Source organism: Marmota marmota, unplaced genomic scaffold (genome assembly GCF_001458135.2).
Source record: "Marmota marmota marmota unplaced genomic scaffold, marMar, whole genome shotgun sequence".
Classification (NCBI taxonomy): Eukaryota; Metazoa; Chordata; class Mammalia; order Rodentia; family Sciuridae; genus Marmota; species Marmota marmota.
Window position 1 is genome coordinate 17,324,670 of NW_025999960.1, and position 25,273 is coordinate 17,349,942.

The following is a 25,273-nucleotide window of genomic DNA, read 5'->3' on the forward strand; positions in this document are numbered from 1 at the left end:
TTTTTTTTTTTTTTTTTTTTTTTTTTTTTTTTTTTTTACTTTATCCCTTTTTATAGTTATTTTAGTATTGCACTAGGGATTACAATATACATAAGTGTTCAATCTGCTTAGAATTAATATTTTACCACTTCCAGTGAATTGCAAAATCCTGAGTACCACATAGATCTCTTTACTGTCTTTTTTTCTTTTTAGTACTGGGGATTGAACCTAGGGGCACTTCATTACTGTGTTACATCCTCAGCCTTTTTAATTTTTTTTGTTTTGAGAGGGTTCTTGCTAAGTTGTTTAGGGCCTTGCTAAATTGCTGAGGCTGGCCTCGAACTTGCAGTCCTCCTGCCTCAGCTTCCAGAGTGACTGGAATAATAGGCATTTGCCATGATGGCTCTTTATCTTCTTTTCTGTGTAATTGTCACATGTATTTTATCTACATACATTGAAAATCCCTTCAACAGTGTTATAATTTTGTGCTTTCAATCATCATTAATATTTTAAAGAACTCCAAGAGGAGTAAATAGTTTTATTAAAATAAAACAGAGAATGTTTCTTTTCTGTTTGTTAGTTTGTTTTAGGAGATAACTCATCTAGTTAGGTTCAGGCTAAAATTCCTCCTGCCTTTTGTGGTCTGGGATCTGACATCAGTTCAAATTTCAAAGTATTTACTATGCTATTTCTGTTTGTCTCACATATGTACTAACCAGTGGCTAGTCTCAGACCAGGCAGTTTTATGTATAACCCTGAGATCAGTTGTCAAAATCTTGTTGAGCGCCTGTAATCCAATCTCCTCCCAGGCTGAGGCAGGAGGACTGCAAGTTGGAGGCTAGCCTGGGCAAGATTTTGTCTCAAAAGAAAAAGTAAAATAAGAAGGGCTGGGAGTATACCTCAGTAGTATAGTAGAATAATTTTCTAGTATGCATGTGTGAGGCCTTAGGTTCAATCTCTAGTAAAACACACACACACACACACACACACACACTCTTTGATATGTTGTTTAGGATCAGACACATGCATGTGCAACTTGGGGATGGGCTCCATGGTTCATACATAGCTTTAATGAGCTCCTTCCTCTTCTAGTTGTTCCTCAAACTTTCCAAATCCAAATGATTATCCTTCCTGCACTTTGTCTAGAAATCTAGGTCTTTAGTTCCTCTCTGCTCTGCTTCGCACTTTCTTTGATCTACTTTGGGAATCAAATGAGAGGATAGGGAGAGACAGCAGTGGTGACTCTCCCTGTGCTCTTGGGATCCCAGTTCTCCTGGTCTGATAAAACATCACTTTGCCCATCTGGCTACTACAGCTGTTGTCATTGCCATAGCTGCCTCAAGGTAGGGCAGGAGAGAACAGAAGAAACAATCGGGATTTCCTCTACCCCCTCGACTGTTTAGGGACTCTTTCCCGTTTCTTTGACCACAAATGGAGGTCTTCTGTTGGTGTTTGTTCTGTGTATCTGGTACACATTTCTGGATTTGAACTGCCTTTGAGAGTCTAGGCCAGGAGATACCAGAAAGCAAAAAAAAAAAAAAAAAAAAAAAAAAGAGGGGAAACTCAGTTTCATAATACTTTGGGTTTTAGATTTTTTTTCTCATTCTACCTGCTATCTGTAACTTCATAGAATCATCAGCTACTCAGGGATTTTAGTTGGATTGACTGGAAAATACAGGGTGGAATGGCCTTAGTCCATCTCATCTGAAACCAGTTAAACACTTGCTCAGAAAGGAACAAGGCTGGCTCAGAAAGGAGCAGAGTGAGAAAGGTGGTGGTTGGGACCCAGATTATCAACCCCGAGATATCAAGCGACCAAACTGATGAGTCTCAGGATCCCTAGTGGAGGGAATCCTCCCAGGAAGGACTTCAGTGTTTTTGATCTCACCTCCTCTTTTTTAAGTATTTATTTTTTTTAGGTGGACACAATATCTTTATTTTGTTTTTATGTGGTGCTGAGAATCGAACCCAGTGCCTCACACATGCTAGGTGAGCGCGCTACCACTTGAGCCACATCCCCAGCCCTCACCTCCTCTTTTTTAAATTTTTAATATTTTAAATGAAAATTCCAGATAATATCTCTACTTAGTGCCAAATTTGAAAGATGTAAAGTGAAGAGGTTAGTCTTCCTCATTTACCTGTCTCCTCCACAGGTGGTGACATTCCCTGGAGGCAACTACTTACCAGTTTCTCATGTCTCCTTACAAAAACATTCTACAATGTTAACAAAGGAAAAATATGGATAAGTGTGCATATCACAACAAAATGGTGGCTCATTGCACACACTGTTGTATGTCTTGCTTTTTCACTTAATTTGTCCTGGAAAGCTTTCCATGTCAGTGTCTGTAGAAGGTCTTATTCTTTTATCAGCTGTGCAAAATGCTCATTAAATGGATTTATTATTTTGTAAGTCCATTTTTTAATCAATAAATGTACATTTGTTTAGTAAATAAGGAGCAATTATTCCATTAATTTTAATCCTTTATTGTTACAGAAAATTGCATAGAATTTCTTTGTATACCCATCCCATATATGTAAGACTGTGTCTGTAGAATAAATACCTGGGAGTGGAATCATTGAGCTAAAGCTGTATATTCATTTTATTTGCTAATAGCATTTTGATGTTTTATTTCATATGACTGCTAATAATTCATCAGCTTTTAAACCTTGATGGGGTAAAGAATTTTAGAATAGGTAATAGAAACCTTCATATAATCTGAAATGTTTTTTCTAACTCGGGTTGACATTGAACTCTGATTCTGCCAAGTCTTTTACCAAAATTATTTGGGGAAAAATTAAATGGATCAATTGGCATTTTCCTTCTTTCTTCCCCACTTCGAATTCTCATAAGAGACTTGTTAAGTGACTAATTAGAAAACAGCCAAAAGGAAAGGATATGACATTCAAGAGTATTTGGATGACCAATTGCTCAGTCAATTTCTAATCCTCAAATTTGGTTTGAATTAGTTCTTTTCTGCTGAGGAACATTTTATCTATCATGTGTTCTTAGCTACATAGCCATGTCTATGTAAGTAGAGAAGCAAGTGAAAGCAATCATTTATTGCATGATGGTAGAAAAAGAAGCCCTATAAAAGTAATGATTTTATTTTTTCTTCTGATCTCTAGATCAGCACATGTAATACAAAAAAGTTTTGAGCAGGGTCAAAATGGCAAGCAGGCCTGCCGTTGAAGCCAGAGGTTAAATAATATTCAAGAATGGCATTATAATGCTGCAGGATTCAAGAGCTGGGGTTAATGCGAGATGATACAGTATATGAGGATGAAATGTAAAAGAAGCCATAAGAAGTCTTCTTGAGGACCTTTATAATGACAGGATGTTTGGCATTAAGATAGCCTTGGGGGCTGGGTTGTAGTTCAGTGGTAAAGCACTTGCCTAGCATGGGTGAGGCCCTGGGTTTGATTCTCAGTACTATATAAAAACAAAAGTTAAATTATTTAAATATATATATATGTGTGTGTGTGTGTGTGTGTATATCTATATGTATATATATATATATTTAAAAATATATGTATATATTTTAGTTGTAGATGTACTCAATACCTTTATTTATTTTTACGTGGTACTGAGGATCGAACCTAGGGCTTCACACATGCAAGGTGAATGTTCTACCACTGAGCCACAACCCCAGCCCCAAAGGTTAAATTCTTTTTTTTTTTTAATATTTTTTTAGTTGTAGATGGATACAATATCTTTATTTATTTTTATGTGGTGCTGAGGATCAAACCCAGTGCCTCACACATACTAGGCGGGCACTCTACCGCTGAGCTACAGCCCCAGCCCAAAGGTTAAATTCTTTTTTTTTTTTTTTTTAAATATTTATTTATTTTTTAGTTTTCGGCGGAAATAACATCTTTGTTTGTATGTGGTGCTGAGGATCGAACCCAGGTCGCATGCATGCCAGGCGAGCGCACTACCGCTTGAGCCACATCCTCAGCCCCAAATTCTTAAAATAAATAAATAAACAAACAAACAAACAAATAAATAAATAATAGCAATGGACCTGACCATGAGGCATCAGATCACTCCTAAAGAGCAGTGGAAAAAATATGAGGAGGATAAATTCTATCTTGAACTCTATCTCAAAAAGGTTATTCAGGAAAGAAAAGAGAGAAGAATGGGAAACGAAGAATCATGTAGTTGAAATCTGTCCTCATAGTATTTTTATGAAGTTGGTTAAACGTGAAACATACAATTTAAAAATTATTTGGTCTGCATATGTATTACTTTAAATAAAGTCTGTTTTAAAAAAAGTTTTGTGCAAATAGCTTTCTTGAAAAAAATAATATTATGGAGACAGAATATTAAAGCAGTGTCATTCAGGATTATTTTGATGATTTGCGGTGTTTACTGGAAATAAAGGGTTTCTTAGAAGATCTGAAATACAGATTTTTTTTTTAGTACAGGGGGACATTTTCCTGATAATAATCCTTTTAACACTGTACTTAGAATCAAAAGTCAGAACAATTAAGTGCCTAAAGTTTTCCAAATTTACTTAGTTATGATTATGTATCTGCTTCAGTTAATTTTAGTAAATCTTAAGTAAGATTAGCTATATAATTAATCTGAACAGAGAAAAAAGAGTATTTTATAGTGATGGTGTGTTCTTTGCAAGAGGGTGCCCTTCTTAGACTATAAAGTAATGAAACTGGTCTTGGTAGCTCTTCAAATAGTCATCTTGTTTTAATTTTTTCTTTATAGATCCTGTATAATGAGAAAAACTGAAATGAGCCTAAAGAAATACAATGCTATAAAAATACAAAAGAAAGAAAAAAAAAACCCAGCTGTTTCAGAAGGCTGTGCATTTAATACAAAGAGGCAATTATTGCATGAAATACACTTGGAGTTTCTTGTTTGAATGTCCTACTGAACCTGTTCCATATAAGTCTGATTAAAAAGAATAAGAAAAGGCTGTGTAGGATCAGATGCCACTATGGAATATACTAAGAAGGAGAAAATCGTGGTTCTTGCAAAGGCTTAGTGGTGTGGGCTTACTGGGAGATATACAGAGGTATTTGTCCTTGATCTTTCCTCAGATAATGACTTTGTAGAGTAATGCAGTGAAGGAACACGTTAAGATATTTTTTATTGCTTACATGTTGTATTTATCCATTTTCTTTTGCTATAACAAAATGTCTGAGGCTGTGTGATTTGCAAAGAAAAGGTTTATTTAGTTCACAGTTGTGGAGGCCCAAGAGCATGGCACTGGCTTTTGCTTATGGTGATGGCATCACAGTGGTTAGAGCACATCTAAAAGAGATCACATGAGAAGTCAGAGAGAGTCAGGGGTACTGTATTTCACCACATAATTCACCACATAATTGTCACCACTACATAATTGTTGCAACCTGTTTTTTTAGTTTTCAAAAATTGGTTTATAACCTTTCATCACATAATCATCACGTGGCATAATTCTGTTCCTCACACCACTTAAAGGGTAAATAGAGCAGCAGTATATTTACTGGTATCATGTGAATGCCCATTCATCTTCTGGTACATTGTTAATCTGAACCTAGAATTCGCAGCACTTGCACATTGTCAATACATTTCTGAAAGCTGACCTGTATGGTTTGTTTAGAGTGCTGCAGCACTAACAGTGAATACATCTTTTATTAATGGCACTGTGGATGGCACATCAGATAACAAAGCCAATGATACAAGCATAGAATCTTTGGACACTGAAAATTAATTTTTTAAGTTCATATTTTAATAGGACAATATAGTAAATTTTCTCAAGTGTAATATTTAGACTGTAATGCACAAATCAACAACAACTAATGAGTTAACCTTTTTTTTTCAGACTAGAAAAATATTTGCTAAATTGTCATGAACAAATCCTGTACATTATTTAGACTGTTCAGTTTTAATGTATATTCATGAGTATTCTGTGCATTCTAATCTGACACCAAATACAATTTAGTAATAGATGATTTTAATGTATTACTGGCACTATTTATTTATTGTGGTACCAAGGATTGAACTCAGTGGCACTTAACCACTGAGGTACATCCCCAGCCCATTTTTGTATTTTCTTTAGAAACAAGGTCTCATTGAGTTGCTTAGGATCTGATTAAGTTGCTGAGGCTGGCTTTGAACTCACATTTCTCCTGCCTCAGCTTCCCAAGCCATTTGGATTATAGGAGTGTGCCACTGCATTCAGCTTTGGCACAGTCTTTTTTTTTAAGCATCACATAATGGTTACAGGAACTAACTCACTCCATGAGACCAGCATTAATTAATCCCTTTTAAGGGCAGTGTCCTCATGACCTGATTGCCTTGCAATAGGCCCCACCTTTTAAAGATTCTACACTTCAATGCTGCCACATTGAAGACCAGCTTCTAACAAATGAACAGTTGGGGGATACACTCAAACCATATTCATACCATAGATGCTCTTTTAGTTTTGAACTTCATAAAATTTGTGTCCTTTTTTACTTAGTATATAAAACTAGTGGTAGTTCTTGGCAACTTTAAACTTACTGTGTCACTATGGGCCTAGAAATTCTCTTTTGAATGATATTTCCTGAATTTCAATTTAGTGATCAGAGTTTATGTGGTCAATGTACATCTTTCCCAGTGGATGGCCAAAGAATTCTTAGAATTTTAAATATTTTTTAAAAAAGGTATTGTTAATTTTTACTTAGCAGTACAAAGTATATCAGATTCATGATCCTTTAGATGATGAGCTGATAAAAACAATATAGGCTGGAGTGTCCAGTTTTACCCATTAGCTGTGATGTGTTATGTAGAGCTTTTGCAGTTATTTGGCTACAGACTAGGACATTGCTGTTATATTATCTGTGTTACACCCTAACTAACTTAACCAGATTCTGTCTCAAAATAAAAAAAAAAATAAAGAGGGCTGGGGATGTAGCTCAGTGGTAAAGTGCCCCTGGGTTCAATCTCCCAATACCAAATTTAATCAACATATGGAGAGATTGAAGCAGCATAGATTTCTACTTCTGTGTCATAAACAGGAGTATAAAAGAAGGGGCAAAGTCTTAGCCATAGCTAAAGGCCTTAAGTAGGCCAGAGTTTAGACCAGACAAGGTGAGAGATGTAGGAGAGACCAGAATTCTGTTACGTAAGTAGAATGGCTGGAAAAACCTGGTTATCTCATCTGGAAGCATGGGAGGGAAGCAACGAGTCCTCATCAAAGAAAGAATGCGATTTGGGTTATTATTTTTCCTTCTGGTTCAGAAGCATCTGAATCATGAATATGCCATGGAAATCCATTTTCATCATTAATAGAAGTATCATTACAATAGATTTAATTCACAAGATGGTATAGCAGTTTTACTTTATTTGCTCTTATGAAAAGATGTGCCCAGTAACATGTCCCTATACTTCTGTCACAAAGAAGTGTAGTAAATAGGTGTGGTGGCACACACGTGTACAATAGCCTGGTGTGATGCTGCATACCTGTAATCCCAGAGAGTCAAGAGACTGAGATAGGAGGATCACAAGTTCAAGGCCAGCTCCAGCAAATAATGCGGCCCTAAACAACTTAGTGAGACCCTGTCTCAAAATAAAGAATGAAAAGAGCTGATGATGTAGCTCAGTGGCAAAGTGCCCCTGGGTTTAATCCCCAGGACCACCCCCCACAAAGTGTTACAAATAAATTTTGATTAGATATGGAGGGTTAATTTTTCTCATCAACTTGACCCTTAACTAGCATTAGATTTTTTAAAAAAAATTTTTTAGTTGTATTCCATTTTATTCCATTCATTTATTTTTATGAGGTGTTGAGGATCGAACCCAGGGCCCTGTGCATGCTAGGTGAGCGCTGTACCGCTGAGCCACAATCCCAGCCCTAGAATTAGGTTTTTAAAGCCAAGTTTTGGGCTGGTTGTTTTCAGCTTTCTTTTTTTTTTTTTAAGAAAAATTTTTAGGTTTATGGACAATATGGATTATATTGAAAAGATAATACAGAATTCCTTTCCTATATATGCCTCACCCTGTTTCCTTTAATGTTAACAAGTTACCACGGTATATCTGTGAAAACTAGGAAATCACTACTGATCTATTACTTTTATTTATTTATTTTTATTTTTAGTTGTCAATTAACCTTTATTTTATTTATTTATATGTGGTGCTAAGGATCGAATCCAGGGCCTCACACATGCTATGCAAGCATTCTACCACTGAGCCACAACCCCAACCCCACTATTGATCTATTACTTTTAACTAAATTCCAAATGTCATTTGGATTTTACCAGTTTTCACACTGGTGTTCTTTTTCTGTTCCAGGATCCAGTGTGGGATACCATGTTCCATTTAGTCCTATGTTTCTTTAGTCTTCTCTGGTCTCTGATGGCTTCTCAGCCTTCCCTTGTTTTTTGTGACCTTCATAGGTACGAAGAGTACTGGTGAGGTATTCTGTAGAATGCCCTTCAATTTAGGTGTGTTGGATGTTTTTCTCATGTGAAGTGTCCTTCTTATCACATACTGAGGTGGGATATACTAACATAATTTGTCACTGGTGATGTTAACCTTTATCATTTAAGGTAATGTTTGCTAGGTTTCTTTGCTGCAGAGTTGCTGTTTTCCCCCCTTCATACTGTAATCTAAACAAGTCACTAAATCCAACCTATACTTGAGGAAGAAGGGGGTGAAGATTAATTCTCACTCCTGTTGGAGGTAGTATTTTGTTTGGAATTGTTCTGTAAAGGAATATTTACCCCTGCCCATGTGTTTATCAAATCATTAACTTTTATCAGTATAGACTTATTTATTTGGATCATAGCACAGGCTATGCTATTTATTTTATTGCTCAGGCTGGCCCAGCTTATGTTGTGGCCTCTTCCAGGTTTTCTGTGTCCCTTTGATGTGCCCTCATCCTTTTACTACTTGAACACCTCCCTACTTTTTTTTTCTTTTTTTAACTAGAAGATATTCTAGATTCCCTTTGTATTTTCCTTGTTCTGGCTCTAAAATCAGTTCTTTTCCTAAGGACCCCTGGTTCTTTTTATTGGAGAAAGCAAGATCTGATCATTGGGTGTGCATTGCTACTAGGCCTGCTCAGTGAATAGAGCCAGTAAATATATACAGGTTGAATATCCCTCATCCAGAGTGCCTAGGACCAGAAGTGTTTTTGAATATTGGAATATTTGCATATATATAATGAGGTGACTTGGGGACAGGACACAAGTCTGAACACAGAATTCATGTATGTTTTATATATACCTTCTGCATATAGCCTAAATTAGTTTCATATAGTATTTTTGGTGTGCCTGTGTTTTGACTGTGATCCATCACATGAGGTCAGATGTGGAATTTTCTACTTGCAGTTTCATGTCAGCACTCAGAAAGTTTCAGATTTTGTAGTAGTTTGGATTTTCAGATTAGGGATGCCCAACCTGTATATACTAACCCTTGTATACATATGTATTTATTTTTATTTTAATATATATATTAAATATATATTAAATATATATTTAATATATATATTAAACTTAGCATGCTTCCCACTGACTTTAACCTAGTATCACAGAGTTTTTTCTAGCCTCCCTCCCTTGTTTATCTGTATTTCACTCTGACAGTGAGAAACCTCTTTCTCACATCCACCATGGTAGATGGGGTTTTACTTATTTTTTTAAAACCCATGCACATGTAAAGCAGTTTCAGAATTGCTAATTTATAACCACCCATGAGCAACAAAGTTACTGTTGGAGTATAGCATTTATGTACAGATCCCTAGCAAGCCTTATGGTTGCTAGTCACAGCACTGGTTTCTAAGGTTACCGAAGTCGGCTCCTTTTTCCCCCTACCTTCTTCAGTGGGTTTATGTCTTAGATTTATGTTAAATATGTTAATTTTTTTTTTTTTTAAGACAGAGTCTGCCTGTTTATCAGGCTGGTCTTGGACTTCAGGTATGAACTACCATGCCCAGCTAGTATATTAGATTCTTTTGTCACAGTCTGCATTTTATCCTGGAATCCCTTGACATCCTAATTGATTTTTAAAATTTTTAAAATTCTGTGGACATTAAAGTTCACTTGTTGCAAGGTACAGTTGTATGTGCTTAGACAAAGCTAATGAGTCGTATGTATACCACCCTAATAGCATAAGAACGTTTCCATCACCCTAAAATTTACCTGAATCCCCTTGCTGCCTCCCACTGCAAACCCTGGTAACCACAAATTGTTTTTCATCTCTGTAGTTTTGCCTTTTTGAGAATGTCACATAAATAGAATTACACAGTGTGTGTAGTCTTTCACTTTGCATAATGCCTTTGAGGTTCACTCATTTTGTTCTACGAATCAATTGATTATTCCTTTTTGTCATTGAATAATACTCCATTCTGGGGTATACCACAGTTTGTTTATTCATTCACCAGTTGAGAGATATCTTGTTTGCTTCCAGTTTTTGATGCTTTTAAGCATTATAAATGCTTGTGTACAGGTTTTGTGTGAACAGAGTTTTCAGTTCACTTGAATAAATATTTATGTGTGTGATTGCTGGGTCATATTGTAAAATCACTTTTTTTTTTGGCACTGGGGATTAACTCAGGGGCACTTAACCACTGAGCAATATCCCCAGCCCTGTTTTGTACTGGTGGTAATGGTAGCACCAACCTTAATTTATGTCAGAATCTTAATTTATGATTTATGCTGGAGCCTTAATTTATAAATGGTTTATAAATTAAGGGGATTGAACTCAGGGTACTTTACAACTGAGTCACATCCCCAGCCCCCCTTTTTTAATATTTATTTTTTAAATGTAGTTGGACACAATACCTTCATTTTAGTTATTTTTATGTGGTGCTGAGGATCGAACCCAGGGCCTCACATGTGCTAGGCGAGCGCTCTACCGCTGAGCCACAACCCTAGCCCCCCTCCCAGCCTTTTTTTTTTTAAAGAGAGAGACAATTTTTTTTAATATTTATTTTTTTAGTTTTCAAAGGACACACATCTTTCTTTGTATATGGTGCTGAGGATCGAACCCGGGCTGCACGCATGCCAGGCGAGCGCGCTACCGCTTGAGCCACATCCCAGGGCCTCACTAAGTTGCTGAAGCTGGCCTCTCTAATTTGCCATCCTCCTTCCTTAGCCTCCCAAGTCACTGGGATTACAGGATCTTTTGAAAGGGTCAGAATTTTGAAAGGATCTGTGGCAGATTTTTTTTTTAAACTTTCATTTAGCCAGCTGTTCTATGTTTTTTACTATTGCCTCTACCAAGAAGTAATTGGGGAAATGGCTGAAGAGTGGCAAGATTAGGGGCTATTGGGAATATTGGAGGTTGTGAGGACAGATGGGACTAGGAGACCAAGAGACTTGTTCTTATGCTGGTTTTATTGTTAACATGTACATTTTGGGTAAATTCCTTCCTCTCTCCAAAGCCTCAGTTTCCTTTTTTACAGAATTGGGCTCATGATTGCAGCTTTCTCTAATTATCTCACATTGTTATTAAAGATGAAATGAGATTAAATTAAGACTTAAAGTGCAATATAAATGTATGTTTCAATGCTTTATAAATAAAAGCCTCAGAAAATATTGAGGGAATGAATAAATATCTCTTTTTTTCTTTGTTTCTAATATTGACTCCAAAAAAATGGGAACTGAGAGAACTTGATCTTCTTTTTTGAACTTCTCTAGCATTTTTAATCTATAAATGTAAATTACTAATTTACATTACATTGTATGTGGTGCTGAGGTTCGATCCTCAGCACCGCATACAAACAAAGATGTATGTCCAACTATCTTGTATTTAGTCGATGTTTTGAATGAGTTAGTCTTGGCACTTCAAAGGCAGAAACAAAAGAATCAACATACTTATTATCACCGTAAATATATTATAGATAATTATTTACTTTTTGTTGATTGCTTGACATTTGCTGAATCCTTAATATATCTAAATAAAATTTTAAAGACATTCTAAAGAAGAATATATGCAGGTGAATGAGAAACTGTTGTACAGATTGGGAGAGATCATCATTGATTGGAATTAGTAAAAAAAGACTTGATGGAAGGTTTAAGGGTAATGTTGATAGAGACCTCGAAGGCACTGTAGGTTTAGTTTGGGAAACAGAAGGAGGATGACATGCCAGGAGGATTAGAGGTAGGAATGAGACTGGTATCTGAAGAGATGAATGAGACAGAAGTAAAGGTCAAGTTGGTGAGGTCATAAGCAATATTTTTAAATTGCAGTTATTTACTGTGGTTATACATTTATCAGAGTCAAACAGGTGATCTGCAAATTTTGTTTAGAAATGAATCATTGTTGTATAGATTAGCTCCTCAAGGTTGAGACTTCGAGTTTGTAAAGCTCCTTGCTTCTGCAGAAGTAATCTCTTAGGCTGCTGATATCACTAAAATATAATCTGTGTCGATTGTCAGAGGTTTTTTGTTTTTTGTTTTCCTAGCAGTTTTTTTTTTTCCCCCTGGTGCTGGGCTGCCTTAGGGCAATATTTTCTGTCCATATAGCTATTGTAGCAGAGGTTCTTTTTTTCTTGGCAATTTGTAAAGAAAGTACAGGTTAAGCATCCATAATCTGAAAATCCAAAATCAGAAATGCTCCAGAGTTCTGACATATTGCTCAACAAGTTTCAGATTCCAGAGCATTTCTTATTTTAGATTTTGGATTATGGATGCTCGATCAATAAATTCCTGTGCAGCTGGATGCAGTTGTGCACACCTGTAATCCTGTAATCTCAGCGATTTGGAAGGCTGAGGCAGGAGGATTGTGAGTTCAAAGGCAGCCTTAGCTACTTAGCAAGGCCCTAATCAACTCAGTGAGACCTGTCTGTAATAAAATACAAAAAAAATGCTGGGGATATGGCTCATCGATTAAGTGCCCCTAGGTTCAATCCCTGGTGCCAATAAATAAATAAATAATAAATATATTCCTATGCAAATATTCCCAAATCTCAAAAACTCTGAAACACTTATGCTCCTACACATTTCAGAAAAGGGACATTCATCCTGTGCAAGTGTCAGGTACAAGTGGTTGGACTCTCAGAGGGTGTTAATCTCTGCACTATTGACATTTCAAACATGGTAATCCTGTGTTATGGGGCACATTTTAAGATATTTAACAGCATTTCTTGCTCTACCACCAGGTGCCAGTAATCCCCCCTCCAAGTTGTGACACTCAAAAATATTTCTAGACATTGCCAAAAGTCCCTGGAGGACAAAATTGCTCAGTTGTTGAACTTTTGGACTAGATGAAATTAAGGTAACTCAGAACTCTGGAAATTTATAATTTTTGTTTTGTGAGTGCATTATGCAGCATAGATTTTATTAGCAAGCAAGGGTGGATTAGAGGACCTACATAATTAGTGAGTGTCCTGTTACCTTCTAAATCAGGGAGGTCTTTTAGGACTGAGGTTTTTACAATCTTTCCAAGTAATGTTGGTAAGCTTAGACTATACAGGATATTCTCCATGACCCACTCTTGGAAGAGGACTGAGGTGAGAGTGAGATCAAAGAAGATTTGAGCAAAGACACTTGGAATGAGAATGACAAGTGTAAAGGGGGAAGAGAGAGAGTTGGATCAGGCTTTGGTCAGGTGAGCATCAAGAATCTGTACCTGATAGTTGTCTCTGTCCTTCTCTCCCTCAGCATATATAGTTCTGTGGTGGAGGAGGAAGGAGTATCCAGGGAGATTATAGTTATGAACTAGCAGCATGGCTTGAATTGTGTCTTCTTCATCTCTAAGTTGTACCCTAGCCAAATTTCTTAATTTCACTTTACCTTGTTTTATTTATTTTCTCATTTTTAAAAATTTGTGGTAAAATATACATGATATAAAATTTATCATTTAAATCATTTTTAGTGTACAGTTGAGTGACATTAAGTATATTCATGTTGTTATGCAACAGTCACTACCATCCACCTCTGGAGCTTTTTCCTGAGCCCTGTTTGAAACTCTATATCCACCAAGCAACACCTCTCCCCGCTGTCTCCCCACCCTACCCTGGCTATCTTATAAATTTGACTATTTTAGGAACCCTATATATAAGAGCTGTACAGTATTTGTCTTTTTGTGGCTGGTTTGTTTTTCTTCACATAATGTCTTTAAGGTTCATCCATGTTGTAGCATGTATCAGGATTTCCTTCCTTTTTAAGCTCAGTAATCTATTTTATACATAAACAACATTTTGTTATGGACACTTCGGATTGCTTCTACCTATTGGCTATTATGAATAATACTGTGGTGCTTTGCTTTGTTTCATTGTAAAATGACAAAAATAATTCTTCTTTCCCAGAATTATGGCAGTTGCTTGAAGATTGCTGGGCCCTGGCTCAGGATAAGTGACACTTTCTCTTCTCACCGTTTTTTGTGCCAGTTTTTTGCACCTTGCTTATTTTATATCTCCTTCCTAGTATACTTGGGTCATTAAACCCAAGCAAGGACTAATGTTTTATTTCCCCCCTGCTAATTCAAGTTTATTTCAGGTCTGACATTTTACAATCATGTTCTCCAAATTGTTTGTTATTTCTTTTTTTGTTCTTGTTGTTGAATAAAAGTTTATATAAACATGAGGATCTAGGAAGTGTACAGTACAATTCAAATCTAATTACAGGAATGATATTCTAAAGCACAAAGATATGGGAAGTATATTCAATGTTTAGTTTTTTAACTATACTTTTAGCCATAACTTTTTTCATCTAACCCTCTGTTGTGCTTTGGATCTGGACTGTCTCCCAAAGCCTCATGTGCTTAAAGGTGTGGTTCTCAATTAACATTTTCCACAGGTAGAGCTTTAAAGAAAGAATTAGATCATGAGGGTTGTAACCTCATCAGTGAATTAATCCATTTGATGGATTAATAATTCAAATGGACTGACTACTGGGAGGTGGGACCTAGTTGGAGGGAAGTAGGTCACTGGAGCTATGCCCTGGAGAGGTTTATCCTGTCCCCAGCCTTTTTCTCCCCTACCTTTCCCTCCGCCCCCCTCCTTTCTCCTCTTTCCTTCCCTGCTGCCAAGAACTGAGCAGCTTTTCTTTACTATACCCTGCCATGATGTTCTATCTCATCTCTGGCCCAAAGCAGTGGAGCCAGGGACCATGGACTGAAACCTCTAAATCTGTGAGGCAAAGTAATTATTTTTTCCTTCAAGTCATTGTTGTAAGTTATTTCTGAGACTAACCAATCTCTTTGAAAATTTGAGTTTCTTTCTTTTTTGGGAGGTTGGGTACCAGGGATTGAACTCAGGGGCACTCAACCATTGAGCCACATCCCCATCCCTATTTTGTATTTTATTTAGAGACAGGGTCTCACTGAGTTGCTTAGTGCCTCACTATTGCTGAGGCTGGCTTTGAGCCTGTGACCCTCCTGTTTCAGCCTCCTAAACCACTGGGATTACAGGCATGCGCCACCTGGCCCCCTGGAAATTCCGAGTTTTTTCTAACTTGCCTTACTTGTTCAAGTTCTCTTTAATGGCTATAGGAGTCCTTCACTAAATCTCATTGTCACACTTTTTCCTAAGATAATTTGTTCTAAAACCTTGCAAATGACAGCTTGCTGTGCCCAGAGTCCTGAGGTCTCATCACCAAGGGTTTTGATTCCTCTGTCATTCACAAGACTATTGATATCCTGAGGGCAAGTTTTAGATACACTTGGTGAATTTCTTTGCTTTGTTCCTTTGACTCTTGCCTTTAAACACCCCAGCTCCCTCCTTCTGTGGGAAGACGTATTTTTGGCTGGCCCTTTTCTATATGTGCTGTGCCATCTGTCACAGGGGTCATTGCTCGGAGTCTGACTTCTTCCCTGCTGGGAGCAGGTGGTCAAAACCAATGGCTATTGATGAGGCCAGTTGGGGGCAGCTTACCAAAGTGCCCCCTAAGCTGTATGTATATTGTTATCCTGCAGAGGAATGAGAAAGCTGGGGGTGTTTTGTATTAAAGAGGAAAAGATGCAGATGAGATCCTAAATTGTTCATGTATCTTTCTAGTCCAGCCACTTATCAACTGTCATGTTTTTGTCTCTCTGTACCACAACTGGTACTGGACCCCGAGACCACTATCTGAAGCAGCCCACAGGGTACAAAAAAACAACATCCATGAAAATTATGGATAATATAATTACTAAACCTGATTTATGTCTTAAGACACTAGAGGCCATGATCTTGACTTTTGTTCAAACAAAATAAAATACCCCTAAAGTCTTTTGATGATCTTGAGTGAAAGCAATCCTGTTTCAAAATTATTTAAATTGACTGTGCTTCTAGCCACTCAGGATTCTGGGCCTGACTCACAGGAGAGCAGCCTAGTGCTGAGTCACTGAGCCAACTTCATTCATTGATCATGTGCTTGTGCACAGCTTGGTGGCAAGGTGGGAGAGAATTACTATTTTCAAATGTTCCTTCCTGAGGTAGCATGGTCCAGAAGTGAGCTGAGAGACAGGATGCTGGAGTTCTATTCTTGGCCCAGCTATACACCTTCAGCAAGATCCCCCAGCCCCCAGCCCCCACACCCTGCCATGATAATATAGAAGGATCAGGGAAATAAGTACAACCTACAAGACAGATAAGAACAGAAGAGGTTTTTAAAATGTGTTTCCCCTGAGAATTTTTTAAGAAATAGGCTCTCAAATCTCTTGTCTCCCTGACTGGCCAGGTTGTGTTGCCACTACTTGCTCAAAATGACATCCCAGACTTTTAGACTTGCCATAGACTCCACTGATTAAAGTAGAGAAGATGCTGTCCTCTAAAGATAAACCTGACATTCTTGGGCTTTGTTCTTTTTGAAACCTGTAATGCCTCTTTCCTGTAGTACTCACTGCATGTGCTTGGGGTACTTACCTATTTGTAAAAGCACAAATGATTTTTCTGCAAAGTGGGGGAAATAGTTCAGAACAACAGTCTACAGAGTAAGTTAGTCCAGTAACTGGGTTACTGAAGCCTGCTTGACCCAGCGTTCAATTGTTGCTGGGTTTTTGGGCCTCCTTAGTTGCCTTCTAGCTTTAGTGTTTTTAAAGCCCTGCTTTCCCTTGCTGGTATATTCGTCTGTCTAATCTGTACTAGATATAACTGCACCTTTCACTTTGTCTGATCCTTAGGGAGGTAAAACCTTTTCTACCTAGGCTCCAAGTGTTGTGTAGGTCCAAGATTCATATCAGAACAGTTCTTTTCACTGACATCTGAACCTCAATGTGTTGGCATCTCTAAATATTTTGAGCGTAAACAAAGCATAGAGAATAATATATTTGCTTTCTTTTTCTGAGAAAGAAGTAATTGCAGGTAGAAGCCCCAAGACACCATGTTCCCCTAGAACTTTTAGACAAACCTTTTTTTGTCCAAGGTTCAGTGCAGAGTGCTCAGCTTCCCTGTAGGTTTGCCTTCCATGACCTATTCTCATCATTCTGTTTCCACAAGTGTTTTTACAGCCCCCCCCCCATTTTCACCTCTCACGATGACCTTGAGCATATTGCTTTACCTCTCTGAGTTTTATATTTCTCATATGTGAAATGAGAATAATAACACCTGCCTTCTTTGGGTTATTTTGAGAATCAAATGAGGTAATATATGTCCAGGTATTTTATAAAGTTCTGTGTTACACAGACGTTCATCATCTATATAGAGAACCTACAGTGGTGTTTTCCAGGCTTTGGGAGAAGGGAGTGGGACTGCCAGGGAAGTGGTAGATAGGAATCCCTGGGGGCTTTCTCAAACTGATACATATCTATCTGCACTATTGTGTGTGGGTGTCTGTGTAAACACACATATATGCACATACACACTTACACACATAACAATTAGAAATACTATACTTTGAAGGTAGGGACCAAGGACAGTCATCTTTATTGAGATCCTCTTCTTTCATTTTCAAGGTTCTGTGTTATTTTCTGACCTATCTCTCTCATGGAGATGGTCATTTACACTGGGATAGCCATTTAAAAAAAATCAATTTCTTAGTCTGTTTGCTCAAAGCCCAGACTTTAAATTAAGAATCTTTGCATCAACTTTCTGGCTAAAAAGGTTTGCTTTCATTAATATGCTTTGAAAAATTCCTGCCACCAGTTTTTTCTTAGACCAGAATGTTTTTCTCTCCTGTCTCTCCTACTGCACGGGGTCTAAAGAGGGTTCTCTTGCTCTGAAAGCTTATATGGGTGTCTTAGCACTTAATTACAGCACATTAGCTTGGAGACAAGTGATCATCACTATTGGATCATGTTAAGAAAAAAATTAGGGGGCTGGGATGTGGCTCAAGCGGTAGCGCGCTCACCTGGCGTGCGTGCGGCCCGGGTTCGATCCTCAGCACCACATACAAAGATGTTGTGTCCGCCGATAACTAAAAAAAATAAAAAATAAAAATATTAAAAAAAAAAAAAAAAAAAGAAAAAAATTATTCAGTGGTACTTGTTCAAATATGCTAAGGAAGACTTTATTCAGGACCATTGTGATAGGCAGAGGGATTTCTATAGTGACATCTTGTAGTGGGGGAAAGAGATGGGGCTCAACTCTGAATACAGTGTAGGCAAGTAGAGATCTATAGCCAAGGACAATGTGGGAGTTGGTAGATGAAAACTGGTGGGTGGAAAAGGAGTAATGGGGATTCTTGCCAGGGGGATCAGATATCACTGGGGCATGGTGGAGGTTGAAGAACTTGATCACATCAAGGATAATAAGAAAGTGAAGCGGGGAGTATTTAAACTGACTTTGCAGGGTTCTTTTGCTGAAATTGGTTTCACAGGGAAGTGCACAATGCAAAAAAAATTCAGAATACAATTTACAAAATACAATTCAAAAAAATTCAAATACAATTTGGCCAAGCAAAGAACCTTTGTCAACCATTTCTGTACCTCTGCATGTAGGTTCTCTATAGACATACTGGTTGCTGTTCATTGTCTCCTAGCATTCCACATTTATTAATCATTTGCATTTTATTTAATTATGGTATTGTGGCCCAGACTAGAGGTACTTTGTGGAAGATTATCCTTGTATAATTGTATTTAAGAACTGTTCATTTTTATGGTTTAAAATGTTTTAAGATCCAAGAGAAATTTTTTTTAACGTGTAGATGCTCGTTATACTCTGGATGCTTACTATACTCTAGAATCCAAAACTTGCACTATGTATATACCTAAAAGAAACTTATTCATGTGGGCACATAACAACCTGGATAAGAATGTTTGTGGTAGCTTTGTTGATAATAGCACACAATTGTTGGAAACAAAGTCTTATCAACAAGAAAGAGGATAAATTATGGTAGAATCAAATAGCTACTACCATGTGAAAATGTATGAATTACAAGAAAATGTGTCAAAAGAAATGTCAAACATAATATGGAGCAGAAAAATCCAAGTTTCAGCATATGATCAATATTTGGCACGAACACAAAATTTTAGCCAGGTATGGTGGCATGTGACTATTTCCCCAGCAGCTTGGGAGGCTCCGCTAGGGAGATCACGGGAACCCAGGAGTCTGAGACCAGCCTGGGTAATACAATCAGACCCTGTCTCTTAAAAAAAGAAAAATATGTTTCAAAATAACTCTTTACACTGTATTTAGATATACTCACTATGCGGTAATGATATAAAATATAGAAACACCTGATTCAGGATAGTCTTGAGAGTAGGGAGAAACTGTGTGGGAAAGAATACACCAAGAACAACAATAACAAAATTCAAAAATTGGAGAATGATATTGATCTTATATTGTTATATTGTGTGCGTAATGAATTGCATCATTATGTACCATTATAATACACCAATACAAATATGGAAAAAAAGAAGAAAATAATAAATAGGGAACTTTAGTTTTATCTGTAAAGGTCTGTTGCCATCTGCTTTTCTATACTTAAAATATTTCATAAAACAAGTCAACTGTAATGAAAAGATTCAAAATGTATATGGAATATAATCCCAGGTTTTGTTTCGTTTTGTTTTGTTTTTGGTGCTGGGGGTTGAACCCAGGAGTGCTTTACACTGAGCTACATCCCCAGCCTTTTTATTTTTTGATAGGGTCTTGCTAAGTTTCTGAGGCTGGCCTTGAACTTTTGATCCTCCTGCCTTGGCCCCACAAGATGCTGGGTCTCCAGATCTGCACCACCATGCCTGGCTCCTATCCAAGCTTTTAAAAATCATACACAAAGGAAAGACCATGAAAGAATTCAATGTTAGTTCTTTAAGTATTAGGCTTATAGATGGGTTTCATATTTTTCAAGTTTTCTGCAATGAAATATGTATTATTATTTTTATTGTTTTTGATTTTAAAAAACTAGGCTTAGAGGGAAAAAAAAACTTCTAGGACTTTTAAACCAAAGAACATTATTTAGAGTTATGTAAAATCATTTTTAAGACTAGTTTCAAAGATGGCAGCATGGTTAACAAGTTAACCACTTCCGGATAAGAAGAAATTCTCATGGGGTTATAGATAGAATCAAACTTTAGAGAAATAAACTTGATTTATTATTCTTTTTGGTTTGTCTTATTCCTAGGACTTTGCACATTTCACATCATAGAACAGACTTTGCTTCTCAGTTTAGGAAAGTATCCCCCCACCACCCACTCCTAATCCTGAGTTACGGGAATCCCTAATATCTGGTCCTGGATGCTGTTGTGTGTGTTTTGTAATTGACTGGTAATCCATCTGCTTTTGATGGAGTTTAAGCTCCATAAGGATGGGATACAAGCATTTTGTTCATCATTGAATCAATTCGCAGTACCTAGCACAATGCCTGGCACACAGAAGACTCTGGTAAATAATTATTAAATGAATGAATGAAAGTTAAAGGTCACAACTGAAGGGGGCATTCTGGAAACTAAGTCATTTGAGTCATTTGATGGGGATCTTTAAACTAGATTTTCCACTCATATGTACAGGAAAGGTAATTAGGTTGAGTAATAAGCTGTGAGTAATTCTCTTTGGAACTCTTAAGTGGAGAAATGAAAAGCCAGAGCTTTAAACACCAGTGCCTTACTAGAAATAATGAATGAGGAAATGGGGAAAGGAAGAAAGTACACCCAAGATTGAGATTAGGACTTTAAAAAGTTGATGTTGGTTCTCCTTCATTTATTAGGTGTTATTTAAAAATGTTTCTTTAAATGGTATATCCTCCTCCTCCTCTTGATTGAACCCAGGGTTTCTTGCATCCTATAAGCATGTGCTGTGCCACTGAGCTACACTCTCAACCTCTGATTTCTTAATATTGGATGAGTTTTATCACTATTGGTTTTAACATGCAGACAGAAAAATACAGAAATCATGGAAGTATAGCTCGATGAATTTTTAGTAAATGGCAAGCCAGAGGGTTCCCCCTCTACTCTGTAATCACTGTTTCCCCACAAGTAACTGCTATCCTGAGTATCTGTTTTTTAATAATCCAGTTTTAATGGAATGCTTCAATTTATCATACCCCTGTTCATATGAGGAGTAAGTCAGCCTGTTGGGCCCAATTCAGTTGTAACCATCTTCCACCTAGTGATATAAGTGAAGGCATAGCAAATTTAGCCCAAGGAGCTCCATCGTATTGATAACAAATGTCACATACTCCAAATCATCATTTAGCTTTTGTCATAGAGATCTTAGGCTATGAATGTGTGGGAATGTGAAGAACAGAAATTTACTTATGTAGTTGAAGTGATCCCTGCCTTTCTTGGATATGGAAGCTCTCAAAACTGTTGGGTATATTATTTAAGAGGTACTAGAGTCAATTTGCTTCCCCAGCGTGGCCTTTGTTTTTCTTAAGAGAATAGCTGGATATTATTCTTTATCTATGCCACAAACATGCCATGATTTTTGTGGGCCAAGCTCAGTGTAAAGCCAGGCACTGTGACGGGTGCAGTGGTTAATGAGTTATGCCCTCCAGGTGCTGATAATTGGGCATGGAAAATGAAACACTTCAAACACAAAACTGTAGTTTAAAGCCATGTTTTATAAGTTATATAAAATATTGAGGGGAAGGGAAAGGTAGTTTCTGCCTGGGAGGAATAGGAACAGCTATCCCAGGCAAGGATAGGTAAGAGTGTTCTAGGCAAAAGGAATGGCACAGCCGAAGTGTAGGAGTGGAAAAGTACAGTACGAGTGGGAATGGTTTTGTGAAGCATAAGAAACAAGCAGAGAATGTCTATTAATAGGCTGAAAAGGACCCTGAGTGCTTGGGTAAGGATTTGAGACTTTATTCAACAAGCTATGGAGAATCTGAAAGCTAATGAGCTGAAGGGAGCCATGGCTCTGAAACCTATGTTTCATACTGGTTTCCAGTTGGATCACCAGTAGAGATTTCTGTACTGGCCCTAAGGTTGCATGCGTTGTGCCAGCTTGGAAAATTAGTAAAATTCATTTGTCATCAGTAAAGTGGTTAGATGAGAGAGAGAACTTTGACCATCTCAGGGAAAAGTATAAGATTAAGTTTTGTTAATATGTACAAATGAGATAATGAGATAATCTATTTCTCATCTTTTTTTTTTTTTAAGAGAGAGAGAAAATTTTTTTTAATATTTATTTTTTAGTTTTTGGCAGACACAACATCTTTGTATGTGGTGCTGAGGATCGAACCCGGGCCACACACATGCCAGGTGAGTACGCTACTGCTTGAGCCACATCCCCAGCCCTATTTCTCAATACCACTGTGCCTGTACCATTTTAACTTCTGATTGAGAGACAGCATATTGTATAGAAAAGCACACAGAACAGAGTCAAATCCTCAGTTTAAGTCCTGACTCTGCTACTTACCATCTTTGTGACCCTGAGTAAGTCACATACTCTCTTGAGTCTGCCACACGATGGTTAGGAAATTCCAGTTGGAAGGTAACTAACTATGAAAGCATTATTAGCAGTATTGGGATGTATGTTGCTTGGGTTGATATTTGGACATGGTGTTTCTTACAGGCATTGCTGACAATGTTCATGATGCCTCTGAAAAGACCAGAGCATGTCCATAGTACTTAGAGGCAGTGTTTTGATAAAGAAAAGCAATGGGGAAAGAAGAAACACCAAATCCCAGTGTACACCCTGCCACTTGGTGTAACTCGGATGTAACTTGGACTTTTTAAGTTACACTACTTTTGTCTGGAGGCACTGTAAAAAAACAAAACAATAGTAGAAACCTTTCTCTCTCTCTTTCTTTCTCCTTTTTTCTCTCCCTCTCTCTTTTCATTTCCAAAAATCTTAATAAATAATTCAGATCTTTACTAGGATTCTTGGAGAGGATACATTGAACACGAAATACTAACCTTCCTAAAGAGTATATTTTAACAACACCATTTCTTCCCTTCTTGCCCTCAAACCTCCCAGCCATCTCCTAAGCCATGCTATCAGTTGCATTCCTAAATTTTTTCTTTGCTGGGCTCTTTATCATCTCTCTTATTATCAGTGTTATTATTAGTGTTTTCCACTTTCTCTTCCTACCCATTGTGTCTTCAGCTAGACTCAACAGGATAGAAATCCTCCCTCCTTAGAAAATGGACAGGAGACCACTTAATCTTTTGTCCTTGTGTCACTGACTGTTTGATACAAGGCAAATCAGTTCTTCTCTTTAGCTCCAAACACCTTTTCTGTAAAGTTTGGATCTAGTAATATTTGCTTGTTTAAACTCACAAGTGAGGATAAAATGAGATAAAGGATAAGAAATTGCTTTGTAAATGTTAGAGCACCTTGCAAATATGAGGTTGCATTAATTTGTAGCCTCAGCCACTGTTTGCCAAGTTGGTCACTCTGTCAGCTCAATCTCCTAAAATCCTAACAAGAATAAAATCTTGTTCACAAAACAGCCACTCTGTTTTTAATCATGGCTGACCATACTGGTTTGCTTGCTGCTATGATTTCTTAGGAATGCAGAGCTATGTTCTACTGTGTTTTTATATTTAGATTTTTATAACACTTTGCACAGTTCTTAACAAATATTCTGTCATTTGCTCCTCACAATAACCCTAGGAAGAAGATGAATCTATTACTCCTAATAGCTAATAAGCTATGCCTCAGGCTTCCCTATTGTTTTGGTCTCTCTCTGCAGTCACCATGAGTGCCCTAGCAACTACTTGATTGACCTGTCTTCTCTTCCCCTGTACAACCTCACAGAAGTGTGAGCAGTGCTTCTGAATTTAGTTAGTAGGATATCCTCTAGCAACCATCTCGTGAATCTGCCTGCAACATGTGATTGATAGATTCAGCAAAAGCAACACCCATACAAACCTGAGATGACCTTTGTGTGTCTGAATCCAGACCTCTAAGCCACTTGGAAGGCTAGGTCACCTTGCAGATTTTGATGTGGAACTCCTTGTTGCTTTAATGCCTATGTTTGACCTAGTCTCATTGTCTTTTTTTTTTTTTTTTCAGCCATCGAAGCAACAAGTGTGTGTTACTTGAGTAAGAACTCTATGCAGCTGATCAGCTCTCTTATTTTCATTAAGTCTTTAACTCCTTTGGAGCTCCTTTAGAGTAGATGAGTACTTGATCTTTGTCACCATCGGAGCCATCAGGGTATAGGAAGAACATGGGCTTTGGAGAGAGGCTGCTTCTACTGTGACCTTGGGAAATCATAGTTTTTCTTTCCCTCACTTATAAAATAAAGATGCCAGTATTTAATTAGGTTATGAGGATTAAAGATAATGTTTATTTTTTTTTTTTTTCAAGGAAACTATTATTCTTATTTATTTTAAAACTGATTGAACCATAGTTCTTCAGCATCCTGTATGTGAAAGAGGTGAACTTAATATCATAGCTGCTTTCCCCAGTTGGCTGCTGGCAGGGAGTCTCAATAGGAAAACCAGGATGGAGGCTTCTTTCATGATGGAATGTCAAGGAATCCTAGATTTGATTTCAGGATTCAGAAGTATAGATGTTCAGGTTTCTCCAAATTCCTCCCAAGTAGTTTCCTTAAGTAGTATATATTTTCTTCAAGTAGAAAGTATTGAAACAAAGATCTCATAAATAACACTTGAATCAAGGAATTGCCTTTTTACCCACACTTATCACCATATCATGTGATAGGCACAATGCTGAGTGCATAACAGGGGTCATTTCATTTAATCTGAGCCCGTAACTAGATGCAGTGAGTAGAATGATGCTTATAGCTACAGCTACAAATCCTGAAATGCAAAAAGGTTCAATTATTCACTGAAGGTTCTAACAGTAGTTCTGGATCTCAAACTAAGGCTGAGCTAACTTCCAAGTTCACACTTTTAACCAGTATCCAAAGTGCTCTCCTTTTCTTTGCCATGGTAGTCTTTCCATAAGATGTAAAAAGGAGTTTTGATTTGCATTTCTCTAATTACTAGAGACGATGAACATTTTTTTCATATATTTGTTGATCAATTCTATTTCTTTTGAGAAATGTCTGTTCAGTTCCTTAGCCCATTTATTGATTGGGTTATCTTTTCTTTCTTTTT

General features: G+C 37.3%; 1 protein-coding gene across 6 annotated transcripts in view; it reads left to right on the forward strand.

The window, feature by feature from the left end:
• Scn8a (sodium voltage-gated channel alpha subunit 8) overlaps positions 1-25,273 on the forward strand; it is a 178,557-nt gene that overhangs the window by 15,627 nt on the left and 137,657 nt on the right. For 5 of the 6 annotated variants that reach the window (XM_015493370.2, XM_048802753.1, XM_015493371.2 and 2 more), the window contains exon 1: positions 22,391-22,462. The exons of the other annotated variant lie outside the window; for it this stretch is intronic. The gene's annotated coding sequence lies outside the window, so the exon portion shown is untranslated. Of the gene's footprint in view, positions 1-22,390; positions 22,463-25,273 lie in introns of those variants that run through there. 6 annotated transcript variants of the gene reach the window in all.